The 21,204-nt window shown below is 35.1% G+C and overlaps 1 pseudogene; it reads left to right on the plus strand.

Annotated features, from left to right (window-relative positions):
- Positions 1–1,345: 1,345 nt before the first annotated feature.
- Positions 1,346–20,920, plus strand: LOC149237360 (pentatricopeptide repeat-containing protein At5g15010, mitochondrial-like; annotated as a pseudogene).
- The last annotated feature ends 284 nt before the right edge of the window (positions 20,921–21,204 follow it).

The following is a 21,204-nucleotide window of genomic DNA, read 5'->3' on the forward strand; positions in this document are numbered from 1 at the left end:
AGGAAAAGTTTATTGATTTGGAAACACTAATTCACCACCCACTCCCCAGTATTTTTTCCAGCAATTATTATCAGAGAAGGTCCTTTGGTAGAAGATTGATCACTTGAATGAGATCTGTCAAGATGGTTAGTCATGAAGGAGTATTTTCTATCATACCTCCTATATTTAATGGAACTAAATTTTTATATTGGAAAGTTAGGACGAGAGCATACTTGCAAGAACTAGGAGTTGATGTATGGCAAGTAGTTGAAAGTGGATATCAATTTCCAACCACCATTCCTTCAAACATTGTAGAAAAGAAACAATAAGAAACCAATGCAAAGGTTATAAATTCCATCTTGGGAAGTCTGGCCAAGACCGAGTTTGTGAAGGTAGTGCACCTAAACACAACAAAGGGAAGGTGGGATAATATTATCCAAAATTATGAAGGTGACAGCAAGGTAAAAAGTGCTAAACTTCAAACATTCAGATTTCATCATGAGACAGTGAAAATGCATGATGATGAAAAAATTCCACCATTTTTTCTTCGAGTATATGAAGTTGTGAATTCCATGAGAAATCTTGGTGAAAAAATAAAATATGCCTCTATTATTGAAAAGATTCTCAAATCTCTAACTCCAAAGTTCGAATCTAAAGTATCTTCTATTGGAAAAATGCAGGATCTGAAAAGTCTTACACTTGATCAGCTCCATGGAATATTGACAACATTTGAGATGAAGAAAGGTCACCCTTCAAATATGAGAGAAGCAGCCTTCAAAACTACTACAAAAGGAAAAGAGAAGGAAGAATCGGGTTATGTATCAGAAGAAAAAGAAGCAAACTTTGTAAAGAAACACCAAGTGGGTACAGGAAGATTCAAAGATAAGCTTCCTTTCAAATGTTTTGCTTGTGGTAGAGTTGGTCATTATGCTACTAAGTGTCCCTATAAAGAAAATTAGGAGAAAGGAAAAGAAGTTGCCAAAATAAATAGGAAGAGGTTTGGATACATGAGAATTTTTTATACACATGAAGGCAATGATGGTCTTTCAAATGGTGAAGAAGGTAAGTCTGATCAATATTGTCATTTACTTACATCATTTGAAGATTAGTGTGATGATAATTTCATTGATGACCTAGAAGAAAATGATACATCTATTGAAAACTTTGACAGGAATAGACCATATGCAGTAATAGTTATAGATGTCAACAAATATTCAAATCTGAGAGGAACACCTACTTTCTAGTGATCAAGAATGAAGAAGATGAAGCATCATCAGGTATGGATTCTTGATCAAGATGTGATCCATTTTCTTGTCTATGCAACAATGATAGTGATGATGACAATGAAACTATTGAGTTTACACTTATGGGTAAAAGTGAAAGTAAGTCTCTTGAAGCAGTAGATCAAGGCAAGTTAGAATTAATGGACAATGCAGTTGTGCCTATGCTAAGAAAAAATAATTATCAAAAATGGAAGGTAAAGATGAAGTAAAATCCAATGAATCTCGATGTCTAGCATCTAGTGTGCAATGGTTACATCAAGTTTCCTCCATCAAAAAAGGAACTGCAAAAGAACTGTAAGGCTTTGAGTAAAATATTTTGTAACATATCTGATTCACTATTGAATAAGGTTATGCATTATACTACTGCAAAGAAGGTGTGGGATCGGTTACAAGAAATATATGAAGAAGTCTCAAAGGAATATATCATAGGTAATATTATATCTAACAATGTGTCCAATATGACAAATAGAGTTGTTGATTCAAGAGAAGACAAGTTAGAAGAAATTGTTGATCTTAGAACAAAACTTGATCTTTCTTTGAAAAATATTGTTAATCTTAACAATAAGTTGCAAGCTTATGATAACAAGGATCATGCTGGTATGGTATCTAACCAATATTGTGAAGATATTGAAGTTGAGGTCATCTCTCTAAGAGCAGATCTTGAAAAATCAAATAAGTGGAATGAAGATCTACTTCATGTTTTTGAAGAACAAGAAAATGGGTTGAAAGAAGAGATTCTCAAATTGAAACAACAAATGGAGGAAGGAAGAAAGGTTGAAGAAATCATGAAGAAGTAGTATCTAGAAAAGGAAAATAAATATCAGGTTGAGGTAAATATCCTAAAAGGTAAATTAGAAGAAAAGGGTAAACTTTCAAGATAGTAATAAGATTTTGGATAATATTCTTAGTAGTCAAAGGTCGCCTTCCATCAAATCTAGTCTTGGTTTTCATGAAACTATTAAAGGTGAATCTAGCTCACAACCTGAGTCAAGGAATTCTAATGCAAAATATGAAATGCTCAACAAGGAGATATGAAGTCAACCTCATCAACAACCAAGGAGAGAAATTTTTCAAAGGAAACCATTTACTCCTAACTATAGAAGTGTTAATAGATTTTCTCCTCTGATCAATAATGTTGAGTGTTCTATATATCATAATTTGAAACATGTTGTGACCAGTTGCATAAGTAGAATGTTTCAATCTAATAACTATTTCACGGAAAGATCATCATCTTCCAAGTACTTTAAGGGACATTGTTTTACTTGCAATATGTTTGGGCACAAAGCCATTAATTTCAATAGAAGGAATGTGAAACATATAATATGTTATGCTTGTAACAAGTTTGGGCATGTAGCAAAATAATTCATTTACAAGTCTATTTATCACTACAAAAAACATGATAAGAAACTAGATAAGAACCTTAATATTACAAAATCTGAAAGAGGTGGATCCACCAATGAGAAAGAAAAAGAATATCATATAAGGTGTGGTCTTGTTCTCTGCTCATATGAAAATGAAGATGGATGATACATAGATAGTGGATGTTCTCATCACATGACTAGGGATAAGAGTAAAATGGAGTCTCTCAGGAAGAACCATCATGGTAATGTTATTCTTGGAACTAATGTTTCAGCAAAATTAAAGGTAAAGCCAAAACTAATCAAACTAGAACTAATATAATGTAATGTTAATGTTACTCTTGGAACTAATGTTTGGAACTAATGTACAAGGTAAAGCCAAAATTAATCAAACTAGAGCAGCAAGATATGCTTTGTTAGTTCAAGGGCTAAAGAAGAATATTCTAAGTGTAGGAAAAATGGAAGACAAGGGAAATATAATTATGTTTACATCAACCAAGTGTAATTTTATGAATGAAGTAACTGGAAAAGTCATAATAATAGGATATAGAAATCAAGAAAAATTATATGTGTTTGAAGATCAAAATTCTCATAGATATAAGGTTCAAACTTAAAGTAAAAGAAGATGGTGCCTATTGCAGTCTCTTATTCTTAAATGAATATTTCTAACATTGACTATAGAAGTGGTGAGAGGTACTTGACCTCATGGAAATAGAATATGGTTATCAGGTCCTCAGGATCAGTGATGTGTAATCTCAGGGGAAGTAATACGTATTTATTCCCATGGTTGTTTTTTATTTTCTTGTTGCTTATACTACTGACAGTGTCTCTGGTGAAGTAACATTAAACAGGAAAAGACAGAACATGAAGGTGTGAAATTTCAGTATTTCACTTTCTGTACATGAATCTTATGAAGAATTGTCGCATGTATACACGAGTTTTGAACTGAAAAGTTGTGTATATTTTGGTTTGATGAAGAAACAGTGGGACAAACTTAGGAAAATGGTCTAATATGCTTTAGTCAATTATTAATTGGCTTTTATGTTCTGATGGTTGAAGGTTACAGTATGTTGAAGTTATTTGAAATTTCTTTTTGGTTTGTATAAGTTTTTGATGACTGGTTGATGAAGATCCTTTGATATCCTAACTGATATATGAAATTATATGATTAGATCTGAAAGTGAACAGTTGACACAGGTTCACAGGGAGCACTTGCTATGCTTCTAATCATGAATTGTTGGCATTATGTTTTCTTCATACATGATGATTCTTTGGTGATGTTTCTTATCTTGACGAAGTTCTTGAATGATGAACTTGTTGATTATTTATACTTGATTTGCACATTTCTTCATGAAGTGGTGTTGGTGACATAATTCTTCTTATGAATAATTTGGGCCAAGAGAATGATGTTGTGAAGACATGGTCATATGCTACTGCTACATCTATTGAATGATACTTGGAAACATGGCATATTGAAGAATGATGCTACACTGTCCTATCTTATGATGATTCTCACTTATGATGTTGTGGTTGCATAATAAGCCACATGTTGATGATATTGAAGCTACATTCTTCTATCTTATATATTTATGATGAGTTGATGCTGACAGATGCTTATGGTGTAGATCATGTATGGTTTATGATAGTTATTGATGACTATCATGGTATTTTTGAGGTATTTGGTCTTGGTTATAAATGTCTTATCTGTTATTTGATGTAAAGGTCATGTAAAGACCTATGATGTAATCATTGTAGAATTAAGTCATGTATGGACTATTGTGGTCAAGTCCTTCTCATTATGTGATGAAATTTGTAACCCCACTCTCTTTGGGAAGTTGATGTAATAATGATGTGAAATATGTAAACCCACTATCATTGCGTGATTGATGTAAACTTGGGTCCTTGATGATAGAACAAGTCATATGAGTCATAGAGTTATGTACTTCATTGTACATTTGTTAGAAACTTTAGCATGTGCTCAGGGGGAGCATGATCAGTGTTCATACTCAACAGTTCAGATACATAAGTCTTCATTTAGAATTTGGTCAACCCTTTTCCCTTGATGTCAAAGGGGGAGAGTAGCTGGGTGTTTCAAGAGTATCTTGGTTTGGTGCTTGGCTTGATGTGTTTTACATGTATTTACAGGTTGTGGTGGCCAAACTCCAAAGTGGTTGCCATCAAGTCCAAAGTGGGAGATGATTGGAATTATGAATTATGTGTTGTACTTGATGGAAACCTACCTCATGAATGACAACCTACTTGATGAGTTGGATCTTGATGGGAACCTGATTGTTGAAGATGTCAACATGACATAACAGAGTGTTTTACAAATGTGACAAAGTATTTTGGCAAAGGAATAGTAGTTTCGAGGAAGAGGTATGATAAAGTTGAAAGTTCAAGAAGTATATGCAAGTTCTGTTAAGCAAAGCCACGTACACATACGAGTTTGAAGAAGAAAAGGCGCATACAGTTTCCACACCATGCTATTCTAAATACCAATTGTCCTTACCATGGTATTTCCTTGTGGTACTGAGCCCAATAACAAATGTTTATATCTCATCTAAGAAACCCAGTGGCTGGAGTATGGTTTTGACTTGTGGTGTTGAAAAAAGCTAAGTTATATAAGGTGATGAAGATCAAAGTGGTAACATGTGTGCAATGTGTGCAAGTGATGGAAATATTCTGAATAGTTAGATCTGAAGCAAATATGCATGTTATGGGCTATTGATGTTTTGTTGGATCTAAACTAAGTATTCACTCAAGAGTTTGACGATGGATCAGATCCAATAGATCTGAGACGACAATCATGATTATTGGATGATTTGATTTGTGTTGATGGACACATGATCTGTCTGTGTATGTCAAGATATCGATATGTCTAAAGTTATATGTTATAGCGAAGATTTGACTCTAAATTTGTAGATCTATACCCAATTTTTATAGCTGGAAAGGTGCGTACACACGCACATGTGTTTCTGGTAAGTCACGTACACACAAGTTTGGTTTCTAAAAAATTCATACACACGCGGATATGCTTTGAAGAAAGCACGTACAAAAAGTAGGGTTTTGATGAGAAGGATGTCTAATAAGCTTAATTAGTCTTGATGTGTTTTTGTTGTCTGTTAATGAAGTCTTCTTGATGATCTTTGCTTAAACAATGATGTTTTGATTATGTATTGATTGATTAAAGAATTTTGAAGTTACTTTCTAATTGTGATTGGAGACCAGGGAAAGCTCTGTGATTGGTTTAGAATGATGGAGTAGATATGAGTATGATTCAGTGTTTGTTTCATAATGGAAGTTATTTAGTTTTTAGTTTTCAGAGGTTTAAGATCTATACACGAGTATGATTCATGAAAGATGTGTACACACACGGGTTTTCTACTGAAAAGTAGTGTACATATTTTGACAGATGCTTGATCAAGGTTTGTAGTAACATAATCTGGTTTCTGTGATGCACAATATGTTGTTTATATTTTAGTTACAGTGATCTGATTGTTTTGATTGGTAGAATTTTTGGTTGAGTTTCAGTTAATTGGGTTCCAGTGATTGGTTCCTTCAGCTTGGGCAGAGATTGAGTTACAAAGATAAGTTTTAGTTTGATGATTAATATTGAACTTAAATGTTGGTAGTGGGTCCAGTATGAAAATTTGATGAAACATGGCCTACAAGTTATGATTTGTTGTAGCAGGTGGATCCAGTATGAAAATTTATGAAATGTGGTCCTCAAAGTTGAGGGAGTTGGAGCTTCCTTCCTATGGTAGATGGTAATTAATATCACGGGGTTGGAGCTCCCTTCCAGTAGTAGCTCAAGCACGAGTGAAGGTTGTAGCCTTCTGTAGGTTGGTGCCTACATACTGGTATGAGTGTACGCCAGTACAAGATCTACGGCGTTGAAGCTCCCTTCTAGTAGGAGGTGGAGAACGAGCGAAGGTTTTAGACTTTTCTAGGTGGGTGCCTACATACTGGTATGAGTCTGCCTCATTACAAGATTGTTAAAGCTTTTTGTTATATTAAAAAGAAGACAGAGACGACAACAATAGGTGGTTTTTTCCTGCATTGAATTTCCACCTTAAATCCTGGTGTTCATGTGTGTTTCTTATGTGTGATGGTTTATGTTGTTCTTACTGACTGTCTGTTTAATGTTTAATGAAGTATTGATACACTAGATCAAAACAAGCAGAAGATGAATTAATTGCAAAGTAAGTGTACTGGATATACGCTATCTACCTTAAGAGTAGTCACATACACATGCAAATTCCCTTCTGTAAAGTTGCATATAGAAACTAGGAAATGAAATGAGAATTTTATTGATTTGGAAATATTGATTCACCCCCCCTCTCTCAGCATTTTTCCCAACATCTGCACTGTGCATACAAATTCCATTAGACAACAAGCATGGAAATATACCCATGTCATCTTATACAAATGAGCATAAAGATGATAAATTTCATAGACTACTAAGAATTTGTATCCATAAGTACATACCCATCTAGATGGGTATTATATCCACCTTGAAGTGAGATAACTAACATTATGTTATCATAACTTTGAAGCGTAAGTAGAGATGGCATTTGACAGGAAAACACCCATCACAAGCCATTTTACCTGTATTTGACATTCACAAAATTTGCATTACCATCTTGCCTGATGTTTTATGAATTTACAAAAGGTATTTTCGAAGGCTTATTATTTTCTGAAAACTTTATTAATACTCTATATCAAGTTGTGTTTCATTTGAGCTGAGGCCTTTCACCGTATTAAGCTTGGAAACTATTCTAGATGACATCTTGCCAAGAATGACAAACTACATGTGGCAATTTATTCATGCCACGTAAGCGTCCATGTACTTTTGAATTCCTGAAAGCCAGTTGGACAATCGTGCTGAAGGGTCTGTCACACTCATTTATGTCCAAAGCGTGGAGTAACACTTGAAGGAGTAGGAGGACATTAATGTTACCTCTCCTCGTGCCTCTCTCGTGACAATCACCATATTTTCTGAACATAGAAATATATTTTTGCCTTGTGTTCCATTTTTTTGTGATGCACATTACAACTTGGCAATATTACAGTGGTGAAATTATGCTTCCCTGCAATTCCTATGAAAAGTCTACAATTGTATTTTGCGATGGGATTGCAATGTGCATAGACAAGAAGAAATCCAATTTTTTCTAAAATTAGTTGAAGTGAAACCATGATCACTATTTTCCCTTGTCGTGTAAGTCCCAAAGGTGAACATCCCAAGGATTCAAAAAGTTGGTTAACATTTGTTATTCTATTAGTAATTTGTTTTTATCTATGCCTTCACAGTGCAAGCTAGAAAGCTTGGCACATGGTGAGTGTTGGAGTGGGTTATTATGGATCCACGACATGCTTGCTATTTGAATGAATCACTATTAACGTGTTGAAGGGAGAAACAAGTGAATACAAGCAATTAGAGTACAGGGATTTACATTTTCAACTAAAGCATAAAAGAAAATAACCTCAATGATGGGAATGGAGGAAGAAAAGAAAAAAAAGGAAACCCGTGGAGGATCATATTGTCATCCAGAAGAGGGAGAGGAAGTCGAGCAGAAAGACAAAATAAGCAACACCAAAGGAAAAATTTGTTCCACATGCTTCCAATTTTGGAGGACCTCCAGGAGGAGCCACATGTGGGGGAACCTCTTATGATTAAGAAGATGAAGAGGGGGTTGAGAATAGAAACAAAAGAAGAAAAAATGGAAGAAAAATTTCCATAGGATTCTAATGAATAGGATCTCCAGGAGGAGGGAAAAAAATATTATGCCAACAAATATTTATGTGATTGCGAGAAGGTAAATATCTCTTCTTTGTCATGTGTTATGTGTTTTGATTCAGTTTCTTATTTAATCTTCTACCAATTATGTATATGTGAAGAATATTTTCATTTGTAAGCAGTAGTTCAACTTACATAATGGTTTATTTTGTTGCTAGTCTTTCCCGGTCATCCTTCTCATAAATAACTGCAACTTTCTACTAATTATGCGTTTAAGAATATTTTGATTTCTATGGGGACAACCACAGTAGTTTCTCCTACTAACGTTGGTTGCAATTGGTTGTGGGAAAAGTGTGTTTTCTTGGCCTTCCCCTCCATGATGTGTTCTTTGGCTACATTTTTATAAAATAATAATTTAATATGCTCTTTTATGGTGTTTGGAATCCCTCCTACTACTATAAAATCTCCTCTTCTGAGAATTTTGTCACTGAATGCCAAATATGTTGTCGAATTTTCTTGGATTTCTCTCAGAGACTTGCTTTGCGTTGTTTTGTTGAATTTTATGTCATTTTGCTAAGAAAAGGTATTAATTGGGATTAATGCATAAGGGTTTTTCTAGATTTTAATATCATATCAAAAGAGTACTCACTCTAAATTTCATGAATAAACTTTGGCTATAAATACTCTGCATCAATACTTTTGGTTGGGTGGTAGCATGAAAAACTCAATTTCATTGTCATTATGTGAATTAATATTAATATTGACTTGTAATATGAACCGATTATGTTTCATTGACATTATATGGGTTAATTTTTAGTATAATTCTTTGATATTAATACGTCATTGTCAAGCAAGCTGGAAAACGTTTATATCTCACGTAAGTGAATTCATTGGGTTAAGAAAGCTAAGATGTTGGTGGAAATGAAAAGAGATAGGGATTTGATGATGTACAAAATGCAGGATCCATAATTATGAATTGAAACCACCATTAAAATTTATAATAAACATTTGTATGAATTGAAAATTGTACAAACCAACGTAGGCCACAAGTAAATTAGACTTAAATTTGTCAATCAGCATTTCTCTTGTTAGCCATATTTAACCCATCCATAATTCCATTGCTAACACTAATGAGTCAATTAGCATTTCATTGTTATTAAGCCATCCATACTAGGTAATATTACCTTTACTTTTCTCCCTCTAAGAATATAGTTAGCTATAGAATATAGGTCTCCATGTCCAAGCCCTTATAAACTAAAAATATGAAAATGCATTATGGTTAGTGTGTGGGTTTTAAAATTTTGTAAAAGATTAACAAAATAAAATACAATGTAGTGTTTAGTAAGAAATAATTATTTGCAAAATTCTTCAAGTGTAGTAGAATAGAGGATGATAGAATAAAAGATGATAAGATATATTGTTAAGGTATTTTTAATATATATTATTGATTTAAAATTTTACGGATAAAGTATTATATATAGAGAGGGGATGGATGGTTTAATATATATTTAAAAGATTACTAAGTAATTCAAATTAAATTTATTTTTATTAAATTTTAATTTTATATAATATATTTATTAAAAGAATGAAAAATAATTAATAATTATGTTAAATAAAATTGTTTTATTGTTGAATTTTATATAATATATTATAGAAATTAATATATATTAATATTAAATTTAGGAGACATTAGAGTCTCTAACGTGTTTGTTTTCATCTTTATTAGTATAAAAATATTCTTGTTCAATTTTTAAATAATGTTCACCAACTTGTTCAATACTAAATTGTAAAACATATATTTTTTATTAATGCACATTTTAATCTAAATTTAAGAATATCATATATTATAATCTTGAGCAAATAATTGTTCACCAATTTGTGCAATAGATTTTATCATATTTTTAATCTCTTCCATTTTGTAGGGGCTTAAATTTGTGAGATGAATTAGCACTCATGAAATTAATTTTTTGGTCAAGGAAATTTGATTTGAGATTCCTCAAATTTTATTGCGAGTGTTCCATGAAATTTGAAACCAAGATTCAAAATTTAGTAAGTCATTTTTATGTTATGGTCATTTTGCTTTTTTTCATTATAATAAATATGTGAGATTTTTTAACGTAACTATGTTATTGAAAGGTAATTTTTTAATAAAGTCTTTATTGGTGAAGGGTTAATTTATTAGTAGAACATCACTCTTAAATGGAAAAATTTTAAACATAACGTTACTTGACAGAAAGCATAAAGACCCAAAACGTATTATAAAAAAAATAATAAAAAATTACCTCATGAGTAAAGAGTTGATAATGCGAAAAAAATAAAGATATTCCATACCATGAATAAGTTCAACCTTGCTGCAAACTATGATGATTTTCTTTTCCTTTTCCATGCACTCTACATAAACATAACATGATGGTTGAAGATGCAAAGGAGTTAATTTATTTTAACAAGAAGTGTTATACATTGGAAACATAGAGATTCATTGTTATCCTTTATGGTCGGTGTGCCATTTTTGTTAATGTGTGTCCTATTAAGAGTCTACGGGAAGAAATGTCTAACCTGTGCATCACCCTTGATGCATTTTATTACACCACTTCCATCTGTTATTTCTCCAACATAGGCAAGTTTTATGATCATGTCAGACTCGATGCTAAGATGAAGAAGAAAGTTATTATCCAAATATTAAGGTCTATAATGTTGCAATTTTTTTAGAAGAACAATGTATCAAATAAACATTAAACCACCTTAAGGTCTATATTGTTGTAATTTTTTTTTTTTAAGGATGTAACAAATAAGCATTAAACCTCCTTAACAAGATTCAAGAAATGAGTTTCCATTCAAATGTCGTTACATACACATGTGTTATTTATCTCCTTTGTGGGACATGGAACCCAAAAGAGGCTTACAAGAATCTGGACGAGATGATTATGGAGGGATTTGTGCCAGCTATCGAAAACTATCATCTGGACAAGATGATTATGGACGGATTTGTGCCAGCTATCGAAATCGATCATGCATTCTTTGGATTTGTTGAAAATGAAGGTGCAATCTGTAAAAATTATTGATAAAATGTATAAAATTTGTTGTGCCCTTAGTGTGGAAAATTACATTCTGTCAATTCGAAGGTGTTGTAGTTGGAGCGATTATGAGAGTGCGTTTAAGATGTTGAATGATATGGAGAAGCATTTCTTTAGTGACGATTCTAGTTTTCATTACCTTTTGTTGAATGGGTTCCTTACAAAGTTGAAATTTTATGGGGAAAACGTCCGTTACAGGTATTTTTACCTATATTTGACATCTAAAACATTTGCATGACCATCTTGCCCATGTGTTTTGAAATTTACAAAACATATTTTTGACGGTTTGTTATTTTCCGAAAATGTTAATAACACTCTATATCACTCTATATCAAGTCATGTTTCATTTGATCTGAGGCAGGTCACCGTATTACGTTTGTAAACTATTCTAGATGACAGCCTGCCAAGAATGACAAACTACATGTGAGGAAGTCTTGGTGCCACATAAACCTCCATGAAATTTTGAATTCTTGCAAGCCCGTTGGGCAATCACGCCGAAGGGTTTGCAACACTCATTTATGTCCAAAGCATGGAGTAACGCTGCAAGGAGTAGGGGGGCATTAATACTAGCTCTCCTCGCACCTATATCATGACAATCACCATATTTTCTGTACATGAAAAGATCTTTCTTCCTTGTATTCCGTTTTTGTGGGATGCACATCACAACTTTGAATTCTTACAGTGCTGAAATTGTGCATATTTTCACCCTTCCCAATAATTCCCGTGAAAACTCTGCAATTTTATCTGGCGGTAGGATTGCAATGCACGGGAAAACTCTGCAATTTTATCTGGCGGTAGGATTGCAATGTGCATAGACAATAAGGAATCCAGTTTTTTCTAAAATTAGAAATTAAATAGCGTCGACGTGAAACCCTGATCACTACTTTCCTTTGTCATGCAAGTCCTGACAGTGAACATCCCAAGAATTCATCAAATTGACTGGCATTTGTTATTCCTTTAGTAATTTGTTTTTATCTACGTCTTCACAGTGTAAGCATGAAAGCTTGGCACATGGTGAGTGTTGGAGCGCCATCCTTAAGTAGATTGTAGATTTCTGATTGCAGATTCCCTGAATATTCGGGAATCTGATGGACATGGGCATCATCAATTTTTTGGCAGCATCAATTTTTTGACAGTACCCATGTCTGGCTGATTCCCGAATATTTGGGGAATCTGCATTCGACTTAAACTCACCAGTATTCAGAGAATCTGCATTCGACTTAAGCTCACCAGTGTTGGAGTGCGTTATTATGGATGCACGACAGGCTTGTTATCTGAATGAATCATTATTAATGTGTTAAATGGAGAAACGAGTGAATATAGACAATTGGAGTACAAGGATTTACAATTTCTATTAAAGCATAACAACACAAAACCTCAATGATGGGAATGGAGGAAGAAGAGAGAATGGAAACATGTGGAGGATCATATTCTCATCAAGAAGAGGAAGAGGGAGAAAAGCATAGAGATAAAAGAAGCAACAGTAGAGGAAAAATTTGTTCTAAAGCTTCCAATGAGGACGACCTCGAGGAGGAGCCACATGTGGAGGATACTCTTATGATTAAGAACACGAAGAGGGAGTTGAGAATAGAAACAGAAGCAACGACAATGGAAGAAACTTTTCCATAGGCTTCTAATGAGTAGGATCTCTGGGAGGAGGAAAAACAACTTCTGCCAAGAAATCTTTATGTGATTGTGAGAACGTAAATATCTCCTCTTTGTCATGCGTTTTGTGTTCACAATTAGTTTATTACTTATTCTTCTACCAATTATGTATATGTGAAGAATATTTGGATTTTTAAGCAGCAGTCCAGCTTCAATAATGGTTGATTTTGTTGCTATTTTTTCATGGTAATCCTTCTCATAAATAACTGCAACTTTATATTAATAATTCCTTTGAGAATATTTTGATTTCTATGGGGACTTCCATAGTAGTTTCTCCTACTGATGTTGGTTGGAATTGGTTGCGGGATAAGCGCTCTTGCTGGGCCTTCCCCACCCTGATGTGTTGTCTGGTGCATGTTTGTAAAACAATAATTTGATATGCCTCTTTTATGGTGCTTTGATTCCCTCCTACTACTATAAAATCTCCTCTTTGAGAATTTTGTTATTGAATGCCAAGTATGCTATCGAATTTGGTTGGATTTCTCTCAGGGGCTTGCTTTGTGATATTTTGTTGAGTGAAGGTATCAATTAAGATTGATACAAAAGGGTTTTTGTAATTTTTAATATCATATAGGAGAGTACTTACTCTAAATTTCAGCAATAAACTTTGGCTATAAATACTTCGCATGCGTACTTTGGGTTTTTGTTTGGTGGTAGGGTTAAAAACTCAGTTTCGTTGCCATTATGCAAATTAGTATGAGTGTAGGTGTTTGATATTAATGTTAACCTGTAATATCAACCGAGTACGTTTCATTCACGTTATATGAGTTAATTTTTAGGGTAATTCTTCGATATTAATACTTCACTGTCAAGCAAGCTGGCAAACATTTATATGTCGCGTGCCTGAATTCATGGGGTTAAGAAAGGCTATATCTTCTTCACTTGACCCTTGTAACTTCTTCATGATGAAAATGCTGCTCTCTTGGATGTCTACGTGGGTAGATTACCCAACACGCATCCAACCTTCATAGAAAAGAGGCCACGGAACACTTCGCGAAGCATCCCGTTGCATTGAGGTTAACATTATGATTCGTCTGGCTGTTAGTGGAAATTCAAAGTGATAGGCATGGGATGTCCTACAAAATGTAGGATCCATCATTGTCAATTGAGACCACCATTAAATTTATAATAAACAATGGTATAAATTGAAAATTGTACAAACCATCGTATGCCACTAGTAAATTTGTCGATTAGCATTTCTTCCATTGCCATATCCTATCCATACTTCCCTTGCTAACGCTAATAAGTCAATTGGCATTTCGGGGTTATTAAGCCATCCATACTAGGTAAGATTACCTTTACGTTTTTCCTTCTAAGAAGTTAGTTAGCTATTGAATATCGGTTTCAGTGTCCAAGTCCATGATCAACTAAAAGTTGTAAATGTGTTAAAAAACCTGCACAGATGAATTTAGCTAGTAAAGGTTGAACACACAGCTTTGCAGAACAAAAACACTAAAAGAAAATCGAAAGAACAAAACAATGGTTCATAAGAAAATAGGTTACAATGCTCATGATATAGCATTACTAGGTGAAGATCCCAAGGTAATGCACCATAGTGGTGATCAATGAGAAGACTCAACACCTACAAAAAGTTCCAGAGATGGCTAGCCAATTGCGGAGTGAAAGAAGGAGGAAATCAGGGAGTAAATCATGAAGAAGAACTAACCAGTTGCGGAGTTAAAGAAGGAGCAAACCAAGGAGTAAATCATGCAAAAGGAATCTTGCATGTAGTCCCATGCTCTAACTAAGAGTCTGCATGTAGGTGTGTAGTAGTTCCAACACCCCCCTTGAACACCACTATGGGGAAAAATAGAAAATGGGCCCTAGCAATTAAGGCCAAAGGTCACCCAAAATACAGTGCAACTTATACTAAAATTGAGGAAAGAGGGAAAACCTCTTGGGAAAACTCCCCCCTCAAATTACAATGTAATCAAAAGAAAAGAGGAAGAAAAGACAGTTTCTAAACAACTATGTCCTTCACTCCAAGACGATCGCACAGAGAGCGAAACTTCTACTCAGTGAATGTCTTGGTGAAGATGTCTGCAGTCTGTTCTGCTGAGGGATAGAATTGAAAATCAATGACCCAATTATGTACTAAGTCTCTGATGTAGTGCATATGGATCTCTATGTGCTTCGTCTGCTACTGCTGTACTGGATCCCTGCAAAATTTGAGAGTGCTCTGGTTGTCACACCAGATGACAATGGGCTGGTGGAATTGGACGCCCAACTTAGTGAGGAAGTGTTGTAGCCACAGAGCCTGAATGGTGATGTTGAATACTCCTCTGTACTCAGCATCGGCTGAAGAGAGAGCAATAGTAACTTGCTTCTTACTCGACCAACAGATAGGGTAAGACCTTAGACTAAGTGAATATCTGGAGGTAGACTTGCGATCAATGATGTTGCCTGCCCAATCAGAATCAGTGAAGCCAAGGAGATTCAATGCAGTGCTTGCTGCATAGTGAATCCCAAAGGTGATGGTGCCCTGCACATATCGGAGGATGCGCTTGGCATCATTCCAGTGTAGATCATGCAGCTCCTGCATGTATCTAGAAACTACCCCTGCTGCATATGAGAGATCTGGTCTGGAGTGGGTGAGGTACAATAAGCTCCCCACTAGCTGTCAGTAGAGAGTGTTGTCAACTAATGGAGTGTCACCTCCATCCTCAAAGCGGACCCCAGACATAAAAGGAGTCGGTGCTTGCTTGCAGTCAGTCATGTGAAATCTCTCGAGGAGATCCCGTGCATACTTAGCCTGAGAAAGTTTGATGCTTGTGGCATCTTGGCTATTCTAAAGACTAAGAAATAAGTGTAATGGACCCATGTCCATCATCAAGAACTTATCATGCAAAGGCCCTCTTGATTGTAGTGATGGTTGAAACCGAGCTGCCGGTGATTAGGAGATCATCCACATACAAAACTAAGATAAGAAGAGAATCATGTGTCCTGAGCGTGTAAACATTTGGATCAGACTTATATCTTTCAAAGTTTTGTGATAAGAGAAAAGAATCCATCTTTGCATACCAGGCTCTTAGGGCCTGCTTAAGGACGTAGAGAGATTTCTTCAGTTTGCAGACCAAAGATGAATCCTGAATGAAACCATGTGGCTGCTCGATGTAAATCTCCTCTAATAGGTCTCCGTGAAGAAAGGCATTCTTCACATCCATCTGATGTACTTCCGAACCCTGAGCAGCTGCAATGGCAAGTGTAAGGCGTATGGAATCCATCTTTGTTATTGGAGCAAAGGTCTTGTCATAATCAATGCCATGCACTTGTTGGAAGCCTTTAGCTACTGGCCTTGCATTCCGTCTGGCGATTTGCCCATCTGTCGCACTCTTGGTCCTGTAGACCCATTTGCATCGGACAAGTTTCCTTCCTGAAGGAAGGGGGACTAGATCCTAGGTCTGGTTCTCGAGGAGGGAGTTATATTCTGCCTCCATCGCAGACTCCCAAGATGAATGCCTAGCAGCCTCAACATAAGACTGTGGATCAGAACACTGAACCAAATGAAAATGCCAGGATAGCGATGGTTCAGTGGTAGTGAGGATAAGAGGAGGCTCAATAAACTCTGAGCTAGTCCTCTGCAGATCAGAATTATCCCACACAAGACCATTTCTAGTAGCTGGGTGGTCTTGTGCATATATCTCACGTAAGCTCCTTGTTCTCTGATTTATGATAGGGGAATATGATTCACTGCTGGAAGCCCAATTTGGACTTGGATGTGGATCATCATTTGCATGCACTAGATTTGTATCTGAAGACTCTATCTCTGCATCTGCATGCTTTACCTCGGCATCTTCATGCTCTGTATCTGCATCTGAGTGTACTGAGTCATCATCTCAGACATGAGGTAGATAAAAGGTTTTTGCATGCAGTAATTGAGATGCATGCGAGAGACTTTCCTCAAATTTGACACTTTGCTCAATGATGAGCTTGTCCGTAGAGGAAATCAGGAATCGATATCCCTTCACACCATCAGGGTATCCAACAAAGATGCACTCAATGCTCTATGGATCAAGAGCTTTCCTCTTTTTAGAGGGGATCCTGGCCCATGCTTGGGAGCCGAAAACACGGAAGTGGGTGACCTCTGGTTTAGTGCCACTCCAAGCCTCAAAGGGGGTCTGATCCTTGACAGATCTATGAGGAGATCTGTTTTGGATGTAGTTAGCACAAATAAGTGCTTCATCCCATAGCTTATGAGGCAGTGACTTAGCATGCAACATGCAGGAAGCCATCTCTTTAAGAGATCGGTTCTTTCTCTCAGCAAATTCGTTCTGCTGCGGAGTGTATGGAACTGTGTATTGCAACTGTATGCCGGACTGAAGGCAAAGGTTCCGAAGTGCTGTGTTAACATATTCCCCCCCATTGTCTGTATGGAGGGCTTTGATCTTTCTCTCTGACTGTGTCTCAACTAGCGCTTTGAAATCTTCAAAGTGCTCAAAAACTTTAGATTTGTTCTTGAGAAGATACACCCAAGTATACCGTGAGAAATCATAAATAAATGTAAGCACATACCTTGCTTTGTTGATGAAAGTATGAGGACAAGGCCCCATGAGATCACTATGGATCAGATCTAGAGGAGAGGATGCTCTGTGAGTCTTGCCGATGTCAAAATTTTCTCTAGGATGTTTGCCAAGGACACACCCTTCACAAACTCCTTTGGAGAAACTGATATTTGGCAAGCCTTCCACCATCTCATTCTTACTTAGCTGCTGCATATACCTGTAATTTAAGTGACCAAATCTCTCGTGCCAAAGCCTACTACTATCATCAACATGTGTAAGCAATAAGGAGGATCCAGATTCAATAAATTCATAAAATATATACAATCTGGCTCCATTGTTTACCTCACCAGTTGCAATTTTGGAGCTGCTATGTAGGTCATATATTTTCACTGCATCTGGAGTGAATTCCACTCTCTTTCCTGTGCCGGAATGAGTGATTTGATAAACTGAAAGCAGGTTTACCGAAAGTTTTGGAACATGAAGCACATCTTCAAAGCTTTCATGTAAAAGTTCCACTCTGCCTTTTCCGGTGACCTCAATAGGTGAGTCATCTCCCATGAGGATGGGAGGTCCTTTGTAAGCATCCAAAGAGGAATAGAATTCCTTTGCAGCAGCCATATGATGTGATGCACCAAAATCTACAATCCATGCATCAGAAGAAGAATTAATTGCAACTAAAGCATGAAAGTTGTTACCTTTCGCATGTGGCAGATCCTCAATTTTCTTCTTGGTGCCTTGAGGGATGTGGTCCCCAAGGTTGTGCTTCTGAAGGATTTCTGCCATTTGGTTAATTTATTTCTTCATGCAAGAGGATTCTGGATGGAATCCTCTTTGACAGTAGGTGCATTTGTTTCCTTTCTTCCCTTTCTCATTTCTCGAGCCAGAGGAGTCATTGAAGGGCTTGGTGTACCCTTCCTTCTTTGGATGGGAATGCGCTTTTCCCTTGTCTTTTTGCTGCTGATTTTTTTGATTTGAATCAGATCTGTGATTTTTATTGTGGCTGCCATCATGCACAGCAAGTGCATGCGCTTTTGGAGGTTTGATTTTCCCCATGCCAATGAGTTTATCTTGCTCAAAAATAAGGGACTCCATAAATTTTTTGAGAGAAGGCATAGTGTAGGATTTACCTATTACGATCCTTACTAAATGAAATGTAGACACAAAGACTGAGTATTCCGATTCGAGCTTTGACATAATAGAGAGAACTTGGCGAATCTCCTCCTTGGATTTGTCAATTCCACAACCCTTGAGTTGCAGCAATAGATCATTATATTTGGTGAATAAGTTTTGAATTTTGTCATAATTCCGTGGATCCAATGACAGCAGCTCCACTTCGAGCAGATGTCCTTTCATCTCATCCTATTTCTCGTAGAGATCTTCAACCTTTTTCCAAATCTTAGTGGGAGATTTGCAAGCAGATAGATGAAACTGCAACTCTGGAGAGATGCACATGCATATGGATCCGTGGGCCTCATCCATATGGTTGAGGTGCTTGGATTTATCTATGGCTGAAGTGGGTTCCACTTCTGTAGCCATCGTAATCCTGTAAACCCTTTATGACGAAGATATCGAGCCATTTGGTCCTTCCATTCATGATAGTTGTACGGTGTTAGGATTGATGCTTTGGGAAACTCCATTTTTCTGTCGATCTTCGATCTCCAAGCTCTAATACTTGCAAAATAAAGTACTGGTGCGCCTTTTATCTAGCAAACTGTGGGCTCTGATACTATGTAAATGTGTTAGAAAACTTGCACAGATGAATCTAGCTAGTAAAGGTTGAACACATAGCTTTGTAGAGCAAAAACACTAAAAGAAAATCGAAAGAACAAAAGAATGGTTCATAAGAAAATAGGTTACAATGCTCATGATATAGCATTACTGGGTGAAGATCCCAAGGTAATGCACCATAGTGGTGATCAATGAGAAGACTCAACACCTACAACAAGTTCCGGAGATAACTAGCCAGTTGCGGAGTGAAAGAAGGAGCAAATCAGGGAGTAGATCATGCAAAAGGAATCTTGCATGTAGTCCCATGCTCTAACTAAGAGTCGGCATGTAGGTGTGTAGCAGTTCCAACAAAAGTATGAAAAGACATTATGGCTAGTTTATGGGAGTTGAAATTTTGTATTATATTAATAAAATAAAATACAGTTTAGTGTTTAGTAAGAAAAAAATATTCATAAGTAATACAATATAGGATCATAGAATAAAAGAAAATAAGGTATATTGTGAAGTTTTTTTCCCTAATATAAAGAATATTGGTTTAAAATTTTATGGATAAAATATTATATATAGAGGGGGGATTGATGGTTTAATATAACTCTAAATGATTGTTAAGTAATTCAAATTAAATTTATCTTTATTAAATTTTAATTTTATATAATATATTTTATAAAAGGATAAAAATAATTTTATATAATATATTTTATAAAGGGATAAAAATAATTAATAATTATTTTAAATAAAATTGTTTTGATGTTGAATTTTATAAGATATATTATAGAAATTAATATATATTAATATTAAAGTGTATTCATTTTCATTGGTATAAGAATGTTCTCTTTCAATTTTTAAATATATGTTTTTATTTAAATTTAAAAATGCTATATATCATAATTTTGAGTGTTTTTTCACCAACTTGTTCAATACTAAATTGTAAAACATATCTTTTTTTTAATGCATCATTTTAATATAAATTTAAGGATGACATATATTAGAGTATTGAGCAAATATTTGTTCACCAATTTGTGCAATAGATCTTATCATATTTTTCATCACCTCCATTTGGTAGGGTCCTTAAATGTGTGAGAGGTCAATTTACATTAATGAAATTAACTATTTTGTCAACCACATTTAATTTCAGGTTCCCAAATTTTATTGTCAGTGTTCCATGCAGTTTCAAATCAAGATTCAAAATTTAATAAGTTATTTTTTTGTTATGATCATTTCTCTTTTTTTAGTATAATAAATATGTGAAATTTTTTAACATAACTACATTATTGAAGGATAATTTTTTAATAAAACCTTTATTGGTAAAGGGTTAATTTATTATTAGAAGATCACTTTTGAAGGGAAAAATTTTAAACATAAGGTTACTAACAAAAAAAAAGGTTTGCAAATGTTATCAAAAAATAAAGGCCAATGGATTTTCTCTAGAGCCATAAATAAATAATGTATTTGAATCTTGGACCTGGGACAAAAAAAATTCCCTCTCTAGCAATAGTGGAAACCAATTGAAAAGAAATTAGATAGACAAGGAACAAAATTTACTACTACAATTCATAGAAGGGGTAATGGCATTGCCACAAAATCTAAGAAGTGAACATTATATACTAGATGCAACTTTAATTTTCAGCTACTGGAAATAAATGATCAACCACTTGATAAAGAGAAAGAAAATAAAGATCAGATCTCTAAAGAAAAGTGAGAAGTGAGGATCAATGTCCACCTTTCTCTAAAATGTAATTATAAAAGTGAGATCAATGTCCACCTTTCTCTAAAATGTAATTATAAATGATTAACCACTTGATAAAGAGAAAGAAATAAATATCAGATCTCCAGAGAGATGTGAGAAATGAGGATCAATGTCTGTAAAATATAGTTATA

The sequence above is a fragment of the Pinus tabuliformis genome, chromosome 8 (assembly GCF_031772625.1).
Source record: "Pinus tabuliformis cultivar Carrire ecotype Pingquan chromosome 8, CPIR1, whole genome shotgun sequence".
In the NCBI taxonomy this organism is placed as follows: Eukaryota; Viridiplantae; Streptophyta; class Pinopsida; order Pinales; family Pinaceae; genus Pinus; species Pinus tabuliformis.